Source organism: Canis lupus, chromosome 23 (genome assembly GCF_003254725.2).
Source record: "Canis lupus dingo isolate Sandy chromosome 23, ASM325472v2, whole genome shotgun sequence".
NCBI classification, from domain to species: Eukaryota; Metazoa; Chordata; class Mammalia; order Carnivora; family Canidae; genus Canis; species Canis lupus.
The window spans coordinates 2,483,121-2,491,210 of NC_064265.1; the positions used below are offsets into that span (position 1 = coordinate 2,483,121).

Genomic DNA, 8,090 nt, shown 5'->3' on the forward strand with positions numbered 1-8,090 from the left:
CCCAGGGTTGTACATTTTCCCCTGGGGATTCCTTGTCCTGGATTCTGTGTTGCTCTGGCTTTAAAATTAGAAAGGCATAAGGCCAAACCCAGCTCTACCCAACTAAGAAATAGAATATCATTAGTCCCCAGCTATGAAATTGGGATAATAATGTCTACATTGCTAGTCTTAAGGATTTAAGTTTATCCACAAAATCCCAGAACACGCAGGCTCTCAGTAAAAAAAAGAAAAAGAAATTTTTACTTAAAAATAAAAACAGGGGCAGCCCAGGTGGCTTAGCGGTTTAGTGCCGCCTTCAGCCCAGGGCGTGATCCTGGAGACCCGGGATCGAGTCCCATATCGGGCTCCCTGCATGGAGCCTGCTTCTCCCTCTGCCTGTATCTCTGCCTCTCTCTTGCTCTTTCTCTGTCTCTCATGAATAAATAAATAAAATTTAAAAAAAATAAAAATAAAAACAAAAATATTTTTGTTTTCTTCTTAAGATGAAATTTACCTTTTTATTAATTAATAAATATAAAGTAGAAACCTCAACTCACCTGACCTTATTATATATGTATATATTTAGGGATGTGTCTCTATATATATTTATATATATATTTATATGTATATATGTAGAGATAAACATTATATATATAATATATATTATACACACACACATACACACACACACAATTATGATTGATTGGATCTCTATCATCTACTTATAGTTATGACCTCCTGATTCTTTATGTTACAGAGTCAAAGAAGAGTCAACAGCAGACTGGCGGTTGGATAACTCAACACCAATCCCAATCCTCTCTTCCAATACCAGTCTCCAGTACAGAGGTGGTATAATCTGAATATTTGTGTGTGTGTGTGTGTGTGTGTGTGTTATGAACACTTTATGTTAAAGTATGAACAGATACCATATCTACAAAATTTAAGCTTCTGTTCCAATAAACACTCTGTTTTGTTAAAGCTAGAGACATACGGAATGTCATGATCTGAATATTTTTTAACTGTAGAGGGCCACATGACATAGTTCTGGCCAAAAGGATGTAAGCAAGAGCCTCTTGAAGGCTATTGGGAAGGACTGTGATTTTAACTGAAAGAATAGATACTATTTGCACTGCCCCTTCCTTCTTCTACCTTGTTTTAGGTGCAAAGGGGATGCCTGGGGCTGTGGCAAACATCTTGCGTCCATGAGGGGAACCCTTTGCAACCTAAGGGGAAAAGGCCATCACACAGAAAGATGGAAACGAGGTCCACAATTGGTTGAGTTGAACTGATTATTATAAGAGCCTACCTCTGATCTTCTTGTCATACCAAAAAAATCAATCGTATCTAATAAGTCCCCTGTAAACTGAGGTTTCTATTCTGTATTCTGAAAACACTCCTAATTGATAGGAGCATAACTCTGAGAGATAGTTCCACAGGAGATGAAGTCTGTTACTACTAAAGTGTGTTAGTTCCATTTATATCTGGAGGTAAAGAAAAGATATCTAGTTTCATTTAAGAGATTTTTAAATTTGTTGTCACTTTTGTCAGTACTTGCCAACACATTCTATCTCATTTAATCCTCAGTCCAACTGGGAGTTCAGAAAGGAAATGGAGACCTTGCCTGAAGAGAAGGTTATTGAACTAGGACACCATACTTACTCTAGTACATTTATTGCCAGGAAAGGCTCACATGGGAACAGAGAAGGGGCCAAGGCTGGTTATGTTCAAGACAAGGTATCAAGCCAAATATCTTGTCTTGAACGTAACAGAGAAGTCAGAGAAGTAGGAGGATAAGCAGGAAAACCCATTGTCCTGGAGCCTCTAAGGGAACCATAAGGTGGCCATGAGGACATTGGTGATCTCAGAGAGAAGTTGCAGAGGGCCACAGGAGTGTCCAGATGCCCAGAATTGGGTGTATGTGCTGAGTGAGGACTTTGATTCCCCATTCTGGGGCCCTTCCCTTCCTCACTTTAACAAAAGCTGGATTTGATGCTCTTCAGGCAGTTTGATTTTTACATTCTATGAGTTCATGTTCCCCTGGACACAGAAAGTGGAGATCTGTGCTTCTAGATGCCTGTTGATGAGGAAGAACAGAGCATGAGAAAGGGAAGGAGGAATGAAAGGAGACATGCAGGAAGGAAGGGGTACAGGAATGGAAGAAAGAGTATGGCATTTTCTGTTTTGTACAGCAAGAAGAAACATAATGGAAATGTGGGAGCAGAACTCCTGATGAGGCAGGGGGAGGAAAACTGAGGTATTATCATTTCCTGGTCAGAAAAATCAGGAGGTTCATGTTTCTACTCCTTGCTCAGCAGTCACTGCATGCTGTTTAGGGCATCTTGTGGTGGTCTGCTCTTTGGCTTCTGTATTCTTATTTGAGTTGGCTCTTACTTGTTTCGAGCTACAGTGTCAAACCTACACTCCTTAACTCCCCCTCAGCCTCCAGGATGGAACCTTGTATACCATGAGCTGTCATCATGTTTACTGATTTCATTCGAGGAAAGTAGATTTTGGTTGAAGTTTCTGACTGCTGCTTGTTAAGTTGACAGCTGCACAAGAAGTAAATGTCAATAGTTGGCATACCCATGACATCCAAATATACATGACATCCAAATATACACCTCAAGCCCACTTTACCCCATATCTGCCCACATATCCAGTTGTCCCTCTGTCCCCAGCACCTCTAGTTTTATGGCTCAAATACCTCACATACGACAAATCAAGGGCCAAGCTTGTGGTCTCCCTATCCTCCCCACAAACCTTCTTCCACCCCCCCAAATGGCACCAACACTTCCTCTGGACACGACTCTTGCCCTTACATCCCATCCTATTGCCAAAGCCCATTAACACAACCTAAATATCACTTCCCTCCATCTCTATTCCAAACTTTTGCTCACCTACTGACTTTCCCAACCAGACCACTCTAATACTTACTTCTCATTGATGCTTACTCCCCACCATTTTTTCTGTATTTGGAAGCCCAAGGTGATTTTCTAAACAAAGAAATAAAAATTGAAACATATCTCTCCTTTGCTTAAAATCCTCCCATGACCTGTTATTACCTTCCAAATAAAAAAACTGTGGCTATGGCCTTAAGGATCTTTTTGGCGCTGGGTCACTGCTTCAGCCTCAACTCATTCCTTTCTGAGCTGTGCTTTTCAAGAAACAGACACTGTGTTCGCATGAAGTTCCTCAAACACTCCCTGTGTAATCTTTCCTCAGGGTCTTCATTTCTGTCTAGAGCACTCTCCTTCATCCTTATGAGTTCCTACTTGAACTTCACGTTTCAGTTCAAAGTTACCTTCTTAGGGTCGCTTTCCCTGTCCTTACACAGCTCGGGTGAAGAACACTGCTTATATTCTCCCATGGAAGAACACTGCTTTTCCTTTGCAGCACTTATCTCAGTTATAATTGAGTATTGGTACACTTTTAGTTGATGTCCATCTTCACTGAAAACCTCATGAGCACAGGGACTTGGTCTTTTTTGGCTCCCAATTGAATCCTAGTAGTATCTAAAACACTGTGTGGCATAGAGTAGGTGCTTAATAAACACAATTTGAAAACTGAAGAGATGACTAGATGGATGGACTAATAATGATCAATAATCAAAACCTTCTCTTTTTTTCTGTTGAAGGAAAACGCAATCCCATTTTACATTCCCACCAACACCTATAATGTATGAAGTTTCCAATTTCTCTACATCCTGCCAATACTTGCTACTTTATCTCCATCCTAATGGATATGAAGTGGCATTTTACTATGACTTTCATTTGCATTTCTCTGATGACTAATGATAAGCATCTTCTTATGTGTTTATTGGCCGTTTGTATACCTTCTTTGAAGGAATGTCCATTCAAATCCTTTGCTTGTTTTTAAATTGGGTTATCATTTTATTGTTGAATTGTAGCAATCTGAGCCCTTATCAGATACATGATTTGCAAATATTTTACAGAAACCTTTATCTTTGTTCTCTGCTGAAACTCCCCTAAAATGACAGCAAAGAAATAAAATTAGATTCATTTTAGACAGAGAAAACAAGAAGTAAAAAGCTGTAGACAAGGGATTTCTAAAAATCTTTGGGAGCAAACAGCATTTGGAAGCATCGTCTCTGACTTTGCACATCGAGGCAGGCATAGTCCAAGTACTGAGAAGAAATGAGTTCACTTTGCAGAATTCAGAAAAAGCTCAGGGTCCTAAGACACCAAACTACAGAAGTTGGAGGGCAAATAGGGGTAAAACACTAGCTTTGTCTATATATGAAGTGGATAGACCCTCGGTCTCACCCACTATCACCCACAGGAGATGAGAAATTTGTATCTTTTCAGATACTTCAGATTCAGTGGCATGAGCACAGGGGAGGTGACAGAGAGATATGGGGCTTACAATGGCAGGCAAAATGCAAGTCTGCATTCTGAACATGTCCCTTTGTTGTTGTCTTATCTTGTCCCCAAATGTGGGCATGTAGGTACCCCTACTACAGGCAGAAGATTGAAAGATTCTTCTCTAAAGAATCTGTAGACTTTGAAGGAAAGCCTGAAGATCTTGTCATTGGGGGCAAGACCAGGCCTGAATGCAACGCAATAGCCCTTGCACACTGACCAATCTACAAGCCCTGCCTACGCTCAAAGTAGAGAAAGGCACCCTGGATCCTGTCTCCCACCACATGAATGTACCTATTCACTAAATTAATCCTCTTAAAAAGAAAAGAAAGCATAGTTCAGCCAAAAAAAAAAAAAAAAGACAATACCATGGAAAAGAAGCAATGGAGAGAATATGAAAACAACCTAGAAACTTTAAAATGTAATTAAAATTATAAAAAATTAAAAACTGGAAGATAAAGTATAGGAATTCTTCCAAAGAATAGAATAAAAAGTTAAAAATATGAATGATAGGGCAGAGAAAATTTTAAAAATTACATAAATGGTCCAGAATTCTAGAAAGAGAAATGAAAGAACGGAATGTTAAAGAAACATTCCAAGAAAAAATTTCCAGAACCTGGAAGGGCACATTAGTTATCCAGTTCAGGAAATGGGAAAAAGATCCACATCAAGGAACCCCAGGAATAAAGAAAAATTCTGAAAGCTTCCAAGAATAAGAAAAATAGATCCTACACAAAAGACTGGGCTGCATAATGACACTGATCGTCCCAATAGCATAATGGAAGCAATGAATTTAAAAGAATGAGAAGGAGTAATTTTGAGTCAAAGAATCTGTATTTCCAAGCTATCAGTCAAATTTGAAAGCAAAAATTTTTAGATGAGTACAGCCCTAAGAAATTTGTTTCTCAAGCAACCAGTATCAGGAAGCTGCTGGAGGGTGTGCTTAAGCAAAGAAGGGAGGAAGCAGAAAGGAAAGGAAAGAGGAAAACTTTAGATTCATTGAACCAGGGAAACAACACAGAAGGATCATGACAGGAAACCCAGAATGTAGTCTACACCCAGTTAAGAATAAAAAAGAAGGGTAGAGAGCTGTGGAAGAGAGGTCTTTAGGAAATCAAGAGAACTAATAAAGCGCCTGATATACTTGGTCATTAGAAAATATTATTTGTACATACTTGACAGATCCATTGGAAGATATGGGGAAAAGTAGTAAATGGAAAAGGTTGAGGCAGTGGTTAACTGCAGGAAAAACAAAACATTTTACTAGAGATGGAAAGATGAAAGAGCTATCCTGCTTTAGCAGTGACCAATATTTACATACTTGTAATAACATAAACATTGGCAACTATTTTAATTCCCAAAATAGCATATTAGGAGAATGGGTGAAATGGGAAGGGAATGTGAGGATCTGTAAGAGTGCTAAGTCATTATCTAAACTAATAGGAATCAATAAATCATTTCCAACACTGGTAAATCAAGAAACTGCAGCATAGCATGTTATTTTAAAACAGGGGGGTTAGTACTGGGACAAACAACTGAACTAAGTGGTTGCCTCTGGAGAGTGGACCTGTGGATTGGTAATGAGGAGGGAAGAAACCAGTGCTTTTTATTGCCATGCTTGCAGTATTATTTCACTTTAAAAAATTGAAAATCAATTACAAAACCGTAAGGAGGCTCCTTTTAAAGTGTGTGCTGTCAAACCAAGAAGCAGAAGTTTCTACTCCACATACCTTCCAGAAAAGAGGCAGTAGTCATTCTCAAAGTCCCATAGGATTTTATCAACCTGGAGTTCAGTAAGTTCTCACATCACCCTCTCCCCCAATGCACACTTCCTGCATTTATGAAAACCTTTATGCTTTAGAGAAAAAAAGGGAAAACAAGTGTACAGAATTCCAAAGAACTTAACTGGAAGAATCATAGCCCAAAGCACATATTTATTTGTATCACAAACTCTCAGATTTGGTTGGAAAAACTTAAAATCATTAGTGTCTGCATTAGTGTCAAATGTGTTATCCACAGTGTTTTCCAGTGGAGCAGCACATGTTTTAGAAATAAGTGGGAGACCAAAAGGAAGGAGCCAGAAAGCCAGAAAGGAAGTGTGACTCAGACATTTGCTTTTAACTTTAATTAGTAAACCCTGCCAATTTACTTCTCAGAAGGGAAAGCTTATCTCATACCCTCTTTCTTCTAAAGAGATTTCAAGTTAGTCTCACCCAAGAAGTGAGCCACTTCATTGCCATTACACATCTGATGAGACCTGCTCACTTGGTACTAGTTAACATCCAAGCTGCACACCAGTCAGCAAAAATATATTGAACAGTGACTGTCTTTCTTTATCCTCACACCCTTTCATAGGACTCCCTAATGCTAGTGGATTTCTCAAAACTAATCCAAGTCCCAGAAGGTTTGTAAAAGAAATGATGGTGTGTATTGGCTCAGAAACAGCATTGCAAAGTGTTTTCCAGTTGGTAGACTTGCAGAGAAGATGCAAAGGGGGTGGCATGCATAGAAGTGCAGACCGAATTTGAATCAATAAATATTTATTGAGTGCCGACTATATGCCATTCTGTTTGGATGTAGATATGACTAAGCCGAGGAACTGGCCCTCAGTTACCCCAATATTGGAACATAACTCTTGTTCCAGGCCCCTCCTTTCCATCCCACAGGACTGGGGGGCGTCCCACGCTGCCCTTTGGGCAGAGGGAAAAAGGAAGGGACTCTAACTTGGGGTCTCTTCTGCCAGTCTGAGGGAAATGGGATAAGGGTCACCAGAAGTCGATACAGTGTTTATGTGTTGGGGGCAAGGGAGGTTACCCTTTCGAAAATAGGCTTTGTTAGTTTTCTGTATCCTAAATGTAAAGTGACTTCTGGTGGTGTTTTAACAATGCCTTTAGAAGGAATTCCAGTCTAAGTCTCCCAAATCATATAAACTGAGGGGATTTATTAGCTAACTTACCTTGTTTGGGAGACCAGGCCTCCTGAGTGTTCCAAAGGGGTGCTCCCCTTTCCCATTCTCACTGCTCAAGCCTCCTCAACGTCCACATTTTCCTCTGTAAGGGCTTCCTCTCCCTTTCTCTGAGGACATGCCATCCCTCCCCAATCAATAAAAAAATTCCAGTGGTGGCTTCCCGCTATCCTTGAACATACTTCATTTGGATATCAATGATGGATTTTTTTTTCTGTCCAGGCTTTTTCTGGGTCTTAGGGAGGAAGGAGTGGGTAACTATGGTTGCAACCTGGTCATAGCTATTCAGACCCTTTATGGCCTGTGGACCCTTATGCATCCAACATTTGCCACAGTAAGGTTTTGTTCCTATCTCAAAGGCAAAGGGCATTTAAAACATAGGAGAGATGGGAAATTCCCCAAGTAGACTTTCACCTTCCGAGAAAGTATCAGTATCTAGAATGAAGTATCAGTTTCTAGAATGTTAAAATACAAACACCCTGAGTCTGGTAACCTGAGCTATTATGGTATATCACTCATGGTCCCATCAAGAATGTAAAAACTATCTAGGTATTTAAAAAAGAGAGAACTTAGTACAGAAAATTGACACACCAAAGGAAATCATCAACAAAATGAAAAGGCAACCTACTGATTGGAGAGAATATTTACAAATCATATATTTGATAATGAGTTTATCACCAAAATTTATAAAGAACTCATACAATAGCAAAAAAAATCCAATTAAAAAAATGGGCAGAGAATCTGAATAGACTCATTTTCTAAGGAAG

General features: G+C 39.5%; 1 long non-coding RNA gene across 4 annotated transcripts in view; it reads right to left on the minus strand.

Annotated features, from left to right (window-relative positions):
- Positions 1-866: 866 nt before the first annotated feature.
- Positions 867-8,090, minus strand: part of LOC112668826 (uncharacterized) — a 29,217-nt gene continuing 21,993 nt past the window's right edge. For all 4 annotated transcript variants that reach the window (XR_003141906.3, XR_003141904.3, XR_003141905.3 and 1 more), the window contains 2 exons: positions 2,914-2,972; positions 867-2,528 (listed from right to left, as the gene is read on the minus strand). This is a non-coding gene — a long non-coding RNA (uncharacterized LOC112668826). The remainder of the gene's footprint in view (positions 2,529-2,913; positions 2,973-8,090) is intronic.